General features: G+C 37.0%; 1 protein-coding gene across 4 annotated transcripts in view; it reads left to right on the forward strand.

Moving 5' to 3' along the window:
* Nucleotides 1-12,847, forward strand: part of LOC129725457 (cyclin-dependent kinase 14) — a 173,387-nt gene that overhangs the window by 48,579 nt on the left and 111,961 nt on the right. The window lies entirely within an intron of this gene.

Here is a 12,847-nt window from a genome sequence, read left to right on the forward strand (position 1 = left end):
GTTTTTCTTGCTATGTTTAAAATGTTAAAAACGCATAATTTCGCTTTCTTTAACATGTGTGCATCACTGTCATACCGATCACCGATGCCAGAAAGCGTCCCTTGCCTTTATTTCCACGCTTGAGGCTGAAGTCCATCGTTGTAAGGTTATTGTTACAATCTCAGACACCAACTAGTCTTGCTCCAATCCCTCTGGTCACACTTCGCCTCGCTTGAGGGTCTGGTGACACCAGACTCTAAGTCAACAGGACATTAGTTGGGGTGATGGGCACAATACGGGTAGATGTCAATTGGCAATGGATGATAAATACTCTTAAACGTTTTCTTAGACACTACGAAAACAATAGGTATGAATTGCAATACACGTTAAAGACGATGCAACTGTGGTTCAAATGCGCCTTGAACAACGTAACGTCTGGTGTGCCATCGGATCGGTAAATCGGATATAACTTAAGCCCTAAAAACTAACAGTTCTAATTTTTCAAAAATTTTGCTGTTTATATTTAATCGAAAAAAGGTACTACCTTCCATTTGATGAACTAGTTCACTTTAACTGAAAACAACTTTGCGCTCCCTTTCCAAAAGGGACAGTGAAGACACCACCACAATTTTAATTAATTATGCGTTCCCTTTTCAAACGTGACAAGACAATAGAGACACCAAAATTGACAATGATTATGCGTCTCCATTTTAGCAGAAAAGATGAAAACGTCGCGTACCCCATTTTTTGTTTAATATGAACAAACAGGTTTTTTTAGATAAATATATTTTATTTAGGAACATTTATCACTTGGTCTAGAGCTCCTTTTGATCACTGTTATTTTAATCGACTTCGCCCATATTTTCACCTCAATCTTAAATCAAATTTATACTCTATAATCAAAATCACATCAATCGAGAATCCAAATAAATGATTCAGTTTACCAAAAGTTTTGAACAATAAAACTATGACTACTTTCCGACGGCTCAGCTTGTGCGCGCGTGAATTGTCAGCCTAGTAGAAGTTTACATTTCAATTGTTTTTTTTTTTTTCACCAGTTAAAACTTGTTGTGAGTTAACTACTTATAATAGTTACTACCATTACATGCTATGGAGGTGCTCGAATATGCAACGAATTCAAAGGGTTCAATAAGATAAGTACAAATTGTTTCGAATTTGTGATGTGTTGACATTCGAACACGTACTCAATGAAAAATACTCGAATCTCTGGCACCGACTGTCAGGACTAGGGGCAAGACACTATTGATATATTGTGAAATATTGCCAGCATTCACCTCTTCAGTTATTCTTTTTTATGAAAATGGAGTTGTCTAGCCCCTAGGTATAACACTAGATGTCACAGTGTAGATTGCAATATCGGGATTTGCCAGTGTTTTTTTTATTCATATTTATATATTCTTTATGCGTTTACTGATAAAAATTAGTAACATTTCCCCAACACACTGGTTAACGTATATGATTGTGAAGGGTGGTTTTTTTTTTATTCTCGCTTATTTTCCGTCGGTCTAGTTCCGCCACTATTGTGGCCAATCACCGACGCCCAGGGAGGCGACTCCACACCCATGACCCTAACTCACGACCCGTTTATTAACGGACCGGCGCCAACGGCTTTACTTCCTCATGCGATGGAAGGCGTGATCCCACAGATTTTTCGCCTCAGTAAATCTCCCGGTGTCGGCTAGGATTGAATCTAGACCAGTTTGGGTTGGTTGTGAGTGGATCACGCCACCTCAGAACCATCGACACCTATGTGGTTTTTGTTTTTCGTAGTTTCAACTTTTTGCCGATAACGTACGGCAGCTTCTCTCGTTTCCTGGTCACGAATCAAAAGTATACTGAAAACCGAGTTTAAAACATTCAAACATGTCCAGCTGCTCATAATGTCCCATTGTAGACAAGGCAGTGATTTGTTTTTATTTTCCTATCAGGCCACAGATGTTTTGGGGAAGTTAGCTGATCTTTTTGTGCGGGATAACCTATTTTTCGCGTGTAGAGAACTTGAACAGATAGTTTATGAAATTGGAATATTTCTAGATTGATTGGTTTTCTCTAATGTTTTTAATAAATGTTATTTACACTTTGTTCGCCTCATGCACGCTCGCTTTATGATTTGCCTAGCTTTTGGATTATTATTGGTATATGAACATTTTTGAAAAATTAAGTATAAATGTTGGTCGGTGTGGCATGATGCCATAGTATTTTTTGTTCTGGAGACTATTTAATCTCATTCTTGCTTATCAGAGATGGCTGGACCGATTTTCACAATATCAATGTCGTATGGAAGGTCTATTTGCCCCAAAAGATCCTATTGATTTGCAATTTTTTTTGCAGTCGGACTATTTTTTTCCCTTGTAGAAAACTGAACCACTGCGACCATTTTTTGATCTATTGTGGTCGGACTATCGGACTATTATTTTGCCCTAAAAGTTCCTATCTAATTCGATCATAATCGGACTATTACTCAATCATTATGCATTAAATAGTAAAATCAACGAAAGTCTATTATCTCAAAGATTTTATGATTTATTTGAAACAAATTAATGGCGTACCAACGGCTTGTCTCTTAAACTTACAAGTAATATATTTCACAACAATTTGATACTTGGTCCAAAAGTTGTGGGAAGAAATGGAATCCAAAGAACGTTTAAAATTAATATTGCCTAAACATCATTTAAATTTGATGTTGTACTGTTGTACTTTTCAAAATTAGGACTTATTTTTATGTCCCTTAAGCTGGAAGTACAAAGTCAGCAGAACAAATAGTTAATAGTATGAAAATTTAGTGCTCATTCGATGCTCATTTGATGCCATATCGCCGAATTTAATTCTCCATCATTTCTTTGAAAATTGCTCTTGTTTGCTAGCAGACAATATACGAAAATAGCATTTTTAGTCACAAAACAGTTTTATAACGAACAAAAACATTTAATGCTCATTAAATGCTCTTGAAAAAACCTGATTTTCATGATAATTTTATTGATTTTGTATAAATTTTCCAATAATATGATAATAATATGATAATACATATATCAATTTTTTCAAACATTCCCTCTGAAAACAATCAGAATCCTTTTGATACGATTAGACACCAATTAAATGCTTCCATATGCGAGCAGTTTCAATAACTTAGGTGCATTTCTTATTAAATATATTTTTTTCAAAAATATTGTTCTGCTAGCTTAAAAAAAAAATTAGCAGAACATTGGCCAGAAACAACTGTTGTAGAATGGTCACAATAATTTGATGCTCATTAAATGCTCTTGAAAAACCCAGACTTTCATGATAATTTTATTGATTTTTTCTAAATTTTTCAAAAAAATGATAATACATGAATAGTTTTAGTTTTTTCAAACATTTTCCTCTGAAAACAATCAGAATCTTTTTGATACGATTAGACACCAATTAAATGCTTCCATATGCGAGCAGTTTCAATAACTTAGGTGCATTTTTCATTAAATATATTTTTTTTCAAAAATATTGTTCTGCTAGCTTAAGAAAAAAGTTAGCAGAACAATGACCAGAAAAAGCATTTTCAAGCAGAAAACTGTTGTAGAATTGTCATAATAATTTAATGCTCATTAAATGCTCTTGAACAAACCGATTTTCATGATAATTTTATTGATTTTTTCTATTTTTTTTTTTCAAAAATATGATAATGCATGAATAGCTTTGATTTTTTCAAACATTTTCCTCTGAAAACAATCAGAATCCTTTTGATACAATTAGTTTAAGCAGTTGATGTAAAAAGTGACCAAAAAGTACCCAACAAATCGAAAAAAGGGACTAACAGTTGCTAGAAAACAGCCAGAGAAGTTATTGTTATTAAAAAAGGGTACGAAAAAAGGGATTGGGCGATCTACAGGGAAAGATCAATCTTCAGGATCGATTCAGCTGAGCGGTCCCAGGATCGATCCACCTGAAAAATCGAAGCTGCAGGATCTATTTCTGTTGAATCGATCTTTCAAAGCTCTTTTTTGCGGCGCTGTGAAATTAACTGAACCAAGCGCCATATTTTTGACGTAGAATACGTCTTATGGTAATATATACAGGGGTCCAACTTCAATACAGGGACCCAAAAACGAAAACCGAAAACAACGAGAGCGTCACGAAAATTGTCCAATTTTGAACGTTTTAAACTCAGTCAGTTTCCAACCGATTTCCGTCATTTTTGCAGCAATCGAAAATTGTACTATTGAAAATTGTTGAACCTTGTCGAAACGTAAATGTCGACCTTTGATTGGTCCTTTGCAGCCTTTTCCTAGGATGACAGAATCGAGTACCTAGTTAGTCGGGAATGCACTCGTTGGGCTATATAAGAGACTGCTTTCCCTCAAGCAAGCTCAGTTTACTAGCAGCGGGCAGGAGCGGCGGACAGTAGCAGCGATGGCAGTGGGCAAAGTCGGCGTGGAGCAGCAGCAGGCAACAGCGGCGGCGGTAGTGTTTAGCTGCAGTTCCTACCTTTTTCAGTTCGGCTCCCCTTCTATCTGAGTTGGACCCCACCAGCGGTAATCCAATTCAGATATCGTTGGGTATATAGTTGGGACTTGGGAATATAGCCAGAAACTGAATGAGACTCGCACCGCCAGGTGGTTTGAGAAGCCACCATCATCCAGCGTGTATGTATATAGGGTGTGTGCATATATATAACGCGTGTGAATATCTATAGCGTGTGTCGCTAGCGTGCGTGGCTAGCTTTATAGCGCGTGCATGTCTATAGCGTGCGTGGCTTGGTATATAGCGTGTGTGTTCATATCTACAGCGTGCGTGGCTAGCTATATAGCGTGTGTGGCTAGCAGTATAGCGATAAAAATTATCATATAATTTTTTGGAAATAAATCACCTCATGAACAAAATCAAAAATTTGCCATGTTGAAAAACAATATTCAGTTATCAATAAATGGCATGGACAAACATTATTAACCTCTTTTGACTTCAGCTCAGCCTCAAAGTTGACTGCGTGTATTTTAGCATCTATTTGAAGAATGTTTGAGCCAGTGAGCCTGAATCACATTATTTTTCGCTCAAGTCCTACTAATTGCAGCAATCGATTGTAAAATTTTCTACGCTACTGCAAACTTCCGAAAATTGTTCCTACTAAACCTAGTTAACCGGGAATGCACTATTGGTCCTCGTCTAAAACCTCTTCGTAGCCGCAGTGGCTAAATTGAGCTATCTCATTGCAACTCTATACAAAAGACAGCCTCAAAACAATTCAATTTCATTCTTGTTTTTGAAACGGCAGCAAGTGAAACTGCTTTGAGTTAGGTATTACAACCAGTGTACTGCCTATAATCGCAATTTTTCAACATGATGAAAATTAAGGTGGGACTGATATGCGATTATAGGCAGTGTACGTGAGAATGAATAATCTGTTATTCATGAAGAATAGAAATCATTTAAATAGTTCATAATGATATGGGGCATATTACAGAAGACGAGGCGAGCAAAATGTTGAATTAGAGAATGCGAGTGAAACATGTTGGTGACAGCTGAGTTGAACAGTTTCGCAGACCAGCTACTTGTCCAAAATTCAGCCATCTGCAATATCAAAATTGGTTAGGCAAGTAACCCGCCGCTCGCCTCGTTTTATGTAATAAGCCCCAATAACAAAAAATCCCTAAAACATTGAACACCGATTACTCGAAATCATGTTTTTAGTGCTTGGTTCGATCTGGTTGTACTCCGATCACGCACGCAACCATTCAAAAGCCGATAAGACAACATTGGAAATGGTACACGATACTTAACAATCACTCAAAATTGCATAAAAAAAGTTCTGCACGCTGAAAAATATTTTTTTTTTAAAAATCGAAAAAAAAACAAATCGAAAAAAAAACAAATCGAAAAATTAACGATCTTGAGCTTGAGCTTGATTGATCACCACCGGTTGCCACTTCGTTACTGACCAGGATCGACCAGAATTGCACATCGAATTTATCAATTATTGCTTGGGATTTAGCTATTCGATGTGCATCTCCAATGATCCCTGCATGCTGATCAGTACCGACGCCTGCCGGTCCAGAACGTAGATCAAAGGAAGGAAGGAAAGAAAAGTTAGTTTCATACTTGTTGTTAATAGAGGCCGGATATGCTCCGGGCCATCCACATACCACGTGGACAGATTTCGCCCCCCTCCCCCCCGTGGACAACTGCTCATATAAATTCTAAATATTTTGTATGGACCGTGGACATTATTCGAAACCCCCCCCCCCCCCCCCCTAAAACTGTCCACGGGGTATGTGGATGGCCCCTTAGTTGGTTGTCACGTTTCTTTTTTCGAAATTTCTTCGCAGGCATGTAGTGTATCGCGGATCTAATTCTATTGATTGCGAGAGGGTGACGACGCGCGCATTCGTCTACCCAATCTAACATCTCTCCTACAAATCGACTATTTCAAGACTAAAGAATCGATCTGAAAATGTAAAATCAGGATGGAAAAGATCGATTTAAGATCGACCAATCCTAGTTTTACCCCTTGGTTTGCTGGGTACTGAATTTAAAGTGCTATCTATTCAATGGTAAATGCACCTAATTTATTGGAGCTGATCGGATATAGAAGCATTTAATTGGTATCTAATTTAATCAAAAGGATTCTGATTGTTTTCAGAGGAAAATGTTTGAAAAAATCAAAGCTATTCATGTATTATCATATTTTTGAAAAAAACAGAAAAAATCAATAAAATTATCATGAAAATCAGGTTTTTCAAGAGCATTTAATGAGCACTAAATTATTATGACCATTCTACAACAGTTTATTACTTGTAAATGCTCTTTCTGGCCATTGTTCTGCTAACATTTTTTGAGCTAGCAGAACAATATTTTTGAAACAAATATATTTAATGGAAAATGCACCTAAGTTATTGAAATTGCTCCGATATGGAAGCATTTAATTAGTATCTAATCGTATCAAAAAGATTCTGATTGTTTTCAGAGGAAAATGTATGAAAAAGTTAAAGCTATTCATGTATTATCAAATTTTTAGAGCTATTTTCGTATATTGTCTGCTAACTATTTTCTTAAGCTAGCAAACAACAGCATTTTTCAAAGAAATGATGGAGCATTAAATTCGGCGATATGGCATTAAATGAGCATCGAATGAGCACTAAATGTTCATGCTATTAACTCTTTGTTCTGCTGACTTTGTACTTCCAGCTTAAGGGGCATCTTATTTCTATCATTTCACAATTTGTTTAGCGCAAATCTTACGCCAAATATTACGCCAAATATCACATAATATATTATGTTTGTATTAAAATACAACATAAATATTCGATAATCTAAAGAGTATATATGCCTTTATTGGATTGTATGGCAATTTACGGACGTTTTCCAGAAACCAGAAGTCGCAAATTTGGATTTCGAATGAAGTGTGGAATTGACTCCTGGCCTCTGAGCATCATCCCGGTTCCTGTAAAACTTACATTGGGTAATGTAAGTCGTCCCTTTCAGGCTGTTTTACAAAAACACATTCTGTTTCGGACGGAATTTCAGCTTGCGTCTTCGAATCGCAAGTCCGTTCGATTTCGTCACTAACCACGGTGACGCAACCCTTCCTTTCCGTCGCAGTCGTGGAGATGCAGAGGTAAACTCGGTCTCCGACAACGACTGCTACAACTCATTAAAATCCCCTTCCTTAAAATTTCTTTGATCACCCTAACGTTCGTAAGGACGTGGCCGACGCCGTTATCGATCTATACAAAGTAATAGCTACTGAATTGTTGTACATTGAAAATGGTAAACTAACCCCAAGTTGCCAAGTACGTGGATCTCTGTGCAACTTCACTAGCTCAGATGGATCACAGAGGAGCAACTACGAAATGTGCGGTCGTCAAGCTCAAAGCTCAAGCTCAAATTTTATCATAGTATAAGTCAGCTTCAGAGTTTCATACTTTGAAATTTTCATAATTTTCTTAGTTCAGCCTTTTGAGTAAGTGCGGCTTATGCAAAGTAATCATTTTTGAAAAAAAAAAATGGTTTATAGACCACTCTGTTCCACAGCTGCTCATATTCGAAACATATTTATTTTAATGTTATTTGCATGTGTGTGAATGATATGTTTCAAATGTTCAATATAGTTGTGCTGTTGGCTACCAAAATTTTGTTATTTAGAGTTAAAAATAAATCCAGCAAAAAATATCAAGGTGTAATTTTTTTCTAAGAATTGAAGTGTTCGTGTAAGTCTATTTTAACAAATAATATGTTCGAATGTGAAAGGCTAGGTCTTACCGCTAGGTGGAATAATTCTTGATTTTTCGGAAAAAAAATCCATTTTCATTGTTTCTCTTGCGGTCTAACTTCCTTTTTGCTCTTTGTGCATTTGGTGTGACGCAAAACTTTGTTATTACTTTAAGAGCTTTCTGCTTCCTGATGATTGATTATGCGTCGAGCCAGGATCAAAATTCCACCTTCATATCATTATTATTTACTAGACATCAGTTTTTTTTTCAGGTGTAGAAATTGCAGTTTGGGATAAATCTATCATTCATTCCTAGAGTGCCATGGAATATTATTAGAAAGGGGCGAACCACGATCAATTACCCTAATATCGTGAGACAATTGAAATTTTGTTTTTTTTTTTTCTACTGCTGTCAAAATGATACCAATAGTACATAAAGGAAACCGATTTATTTCTCATGAAGATACATTCATTACACCAGTCGACAAAAAAACCTGCCTTAAAGCTGAAAATAGTCACCCTAGAAAGATTAGAGCTTCTAAACCATTCCTGTGAGATTTGGTGCCTATAGCCAGTGTATAAAAGCGCCAACTTACGTCAAAGTGTCGCATAGTAATTGCTCGCCGGGTTCATCGCTTCAAGGCTATGTTAACGAGAAAACACGTTTAAGTCTCTGAAAAAATTTTGTTAGCAAGAGACAACAAAAATTCACAGGAAGGGTCAAAAAGCTATAATCTTTCATTTTTTCTAGTTTGAGTTCTAGGTCCACACCTGTGTTGACAACGAAAAAAAATGAACATTTGAAAAAGGGCCTTAACCAGCCTTACTACGAAGCTTTTTTTTATGATGCTGAAACAAAAGCGTCACGATGCTGAAACAAAAGCATCACGATGCTGAAATAAACACCAAATGGGGTCGAATGGTTGTTCAAGAACATTTGTGTTTTTTGCCATTATGTGATTGTTCCCGGGGTGTTATGTGATCTGGCCAAAACACATACCTTCCATCGGCATGGCGTTTGTGAAGAAATGGAATCGAAATTTTCTTCAAATATTCGTTCTGGTACACAGCTTGATTAATATCCAAACGTGCACTTTTTGCCAACATTTTAAGGCAGTTTTGTGAGTACTGTACAATGCGCTTACACAAAGCTCCTTGTTCCGACACCATTTTGAACAGAACTGAGCATGGATAAACAAAACACAAAATACGGCATAAATAAGAGAGAGAGAGAGAGAGAGCTTACATATAGGTACATAATCTCATTTCTCTCTAAGCGTGTTTGTTGTTGATTAAGACAGCCTCGAAAAAAAAATCCAAAATTTTAGTTTCCACCCCTTGCAACAGGTATTTTGTATTCGCTCTGTGAAAATTGCAACAAACTTCCATTCAATCTCTATAACGAGCCTGTTTTCGACATTTATTGACATCCTTCCAATATAAATTTTATTGACATTCAATGTAAACCCGTACGTTATTTAAAGCAAAGATACATGCATATACTCGTACGCTGCAGAAAACAACCGACTCGTCACACAATCCAATCCATAATGTTGTACCTAACTTATTGATACATCAGTCTTATTACCAATCTTATTGCCAATTTGTTGCAGCTGCGGTCCCTTCTAAACCTCCGGTGTTATGATCACACGCAGCCCAAGCGTAGCAGAATAGTGCAGAAAATTTTGAAAATACTTTCCGAGTCGATGATTGGCCAACCACGGGGTGATAGCGATTGTTATTATTTTTGCACTCTCTCTCTTGTTTCGCCGTTTCGCCCCTTGCCAACAAAAACAACGGCGGCAAGGAATGGAATTAGCTATTGGCGGTAATGAATTACTGTCATTACATCCGATTTGTACATGGCATTTTTTGGACTGAAAATGAATGTTTCCGAGGTTTCGATGCGACGAGACTTGAATATAATTGGTTCGCCGGTTGGCTGGTGCTGTTGAAAGTGTAGAGAAAAAGACGGAGAGCGCTTTTTCATTGAGAAAATGCAATATGCTTTGACGGAATTGAATAGTGCTATATAATGAATATGAATTAATATGTACGACATCTGCGTCAATAAATTTAACAGGACGTTCGAGCTTGGGATTTCTGATATCACCCATCATATAACGAAAATCGTGGATCTTAAAAAAATGCAAATATTAATCAATTCCAGCTTTACACAAGCCTTTGGGTTTCCAATCGATTGATCGATATGCAACTCACAATATTTCATCTTCATTATATTACATCCTTCACCACACTACGTCGTTTGGTTACACGGTGTCAATCGACATTTTTCATTAGTAACAGTACGCTACATTTGAAATGGAAAGCGTTTTCACTCAAGCATTAAAATGTTACGGTACTGCACGTCGATCGCGGAAAGCCTGACTGCACACATATCTTTATTTAACTGTGCAAAAAATATGGCTTTCGTTGTTCATTTTGATGTTTTTTGAGGCGTTTGAACATTTACCGCTGCTTAACTAGTGATTCTCATACTAGGTTTACTCGAAAGCGTTACGAGCCACAGCTCACTGTTAGGTAGCTTGAACAGTGTGTGATGTTTTGCTTCGATTGGCTTTAATAAAATATCGAGTCGGTCGAGTACAGCTTGAATCATTTTCATTGTAGGTACAGGTTTTGGGTTTCGCTGGCTTTACAATTTTCGCAAATATTTTTGTTGGAAGTTAATGAGGAAAATGATTACTGAGGTATTATATTCCCGCTCTGTTAGCAATACAGCGTGTAAAATATGCGCACAGTTTGCGAACAAAGAAGTATCGATTTTATGGAGGATTCGATTTACCTGAACAGCTACAGAACAATGAAACAATTCATAGTAATTTAATTTCGTATAATATAACAGTCAACATATTACAATTCAACACCACGCTGTAATTTTGCTCATCAATCATCGCCTATAGAAATCATCCGCTTGTATCATTGGCATTTGAGAATCCGTATCATCAACTATAAGATTGCCATCCGGTCCTCGTTTCATGACATGCAAAACAGTTTCCTTCGGCCGACAGTGGAAATATCGTTTCTCCACCAACACGTAATTGCACGGACTGCAACCGTCATCGGTATTGCAACCACCACTGGAGGGTTTTTCGATCAAAATTTGCTGACTGCAAGCTTGTCGTTTGTTTCCGCTAACACTGGAAGTAGCTTCGGGAGTGTACGATTGCAATACTGGGCTTGGACCCATCGCTTCACCGGTCGCTGTGTGGTGATGTTGCTTGGAAGGATTCACGATGGATGACAGAGGTCTTGGTGCAGCTGCCCTGGTCAATGGAGGGGTCGGCTGTGGTGTCACAACTTCTTCGGAACTGTCAAAGTCAATATGATGTTGCATTGGAACCGATCGTTTGATAAAAACTGAATCGATGGCTCCCGCGTGGCTGGTGAATACTAGCACAATTATAGACAGAAACAAGCTCACTATATTTGTTAAACTGCTGTCCATTTTGGGGTACTTTTTTCTACTGGCTCTCTGTCTACGGCTTTCGAACGCTTTATAGGTCAGCGAAATTGAATTAAATGTTGCTATTGCGTAACAGGTTACCGGAAAAAAAAATCAAAATATATCAACTGTGGACGTGCCAATGTTTTAGGTAAAGTTATCGGTTTTACTATGCGGTGCATTTTGTCAACAATTTCAACAATGTTTTACCGAATGTTGGCTGCATTTGACGGTATCGGCTGCTTTTCACGGTATCACAATTCATTAAAAAACATTTTTTGTTCTTTCATAGGTTGACATGTTCACGAAAACACTAGGTGCTAATAGGCTACATTGCACTTTTAAAACACATGTACTGATGGCAATTTCTTACTTCTGAAATTTGGCTATCAATTACTTTAAATCAAAATGTTGGGCTTTTCTCCTCAGTATCTACTTTAATTGATAATGAAATTTATCTGTTGCAGAACTTCTTTCTGTATTCATAATACAAAGTAAAATGACCGGTACGCAACCAGATCGTTAACCCACTACTGTTTAATTGCGTAAAACCAGCGTTATTTAAAGACACTTGCAGTGATAAACATATGATGTGAATGTTTGCTATGGTTCGACATGTTTCTGCGCTACTATTTATTTATAATTAGATGTAAGATTTTTTTTTGCACTAAAACTGATTGAGGCGTCGAGTGTTATTCATTTTTGCATACAAGGCAGCTTTTCACAAGTAGCGTACACGCCTCTTTGCGGTAATGTATTGTACAAATTCTGGGTGTCCATTTTTTCATATTTTACGATTATTTATCCAGCACGTGGGCAGTTTTTAATTTATCGTATAACAAGGTTTTGACAGCTTTATCAAGCTATTTTACTTTTCTTGGTGAAAAAAGTCTATGTCTTTGCTCTGAAAATAAACGTTTCAATTTTAGTTCATTAGGGTGAAGGTGCTTTCTGAATGGGGAGAATGGGCAGTTATTTTAAGTGTCAGTAAGATCACAGTGCTAGACCCTCAAATGTTCTGTGATAGCGAAAATTTTGTATCTTTTCCTACTGCTGTCAAAAACGGTAGATGTATCAAATAAATAACTGATTTATTCAGCAACTTTTGTGTTTATTAACGCAATGTAATGATCTGGCCAAAATACTACTTTCCAGTAGCATGGTGTTTTCGATGAAATCGAAGACATTTTTTGCTTCGAACTTTG

The sequence above is a fragment of the Wyeomyia smithii genome, chromosome 2 (assembly GCF_029784165.1).
Source record: "Wyeomyia smithii strain HCP4-BCI-WySm-NY-G18 chromosome 2, ASM2978416v1, whole genome shotgun sequence".
NCBI lineage: Eukaryota > Metazoa > Arthropoda > Insecta > Diptera > Culicidae > Wyeomyia > Wyeomyia smithii.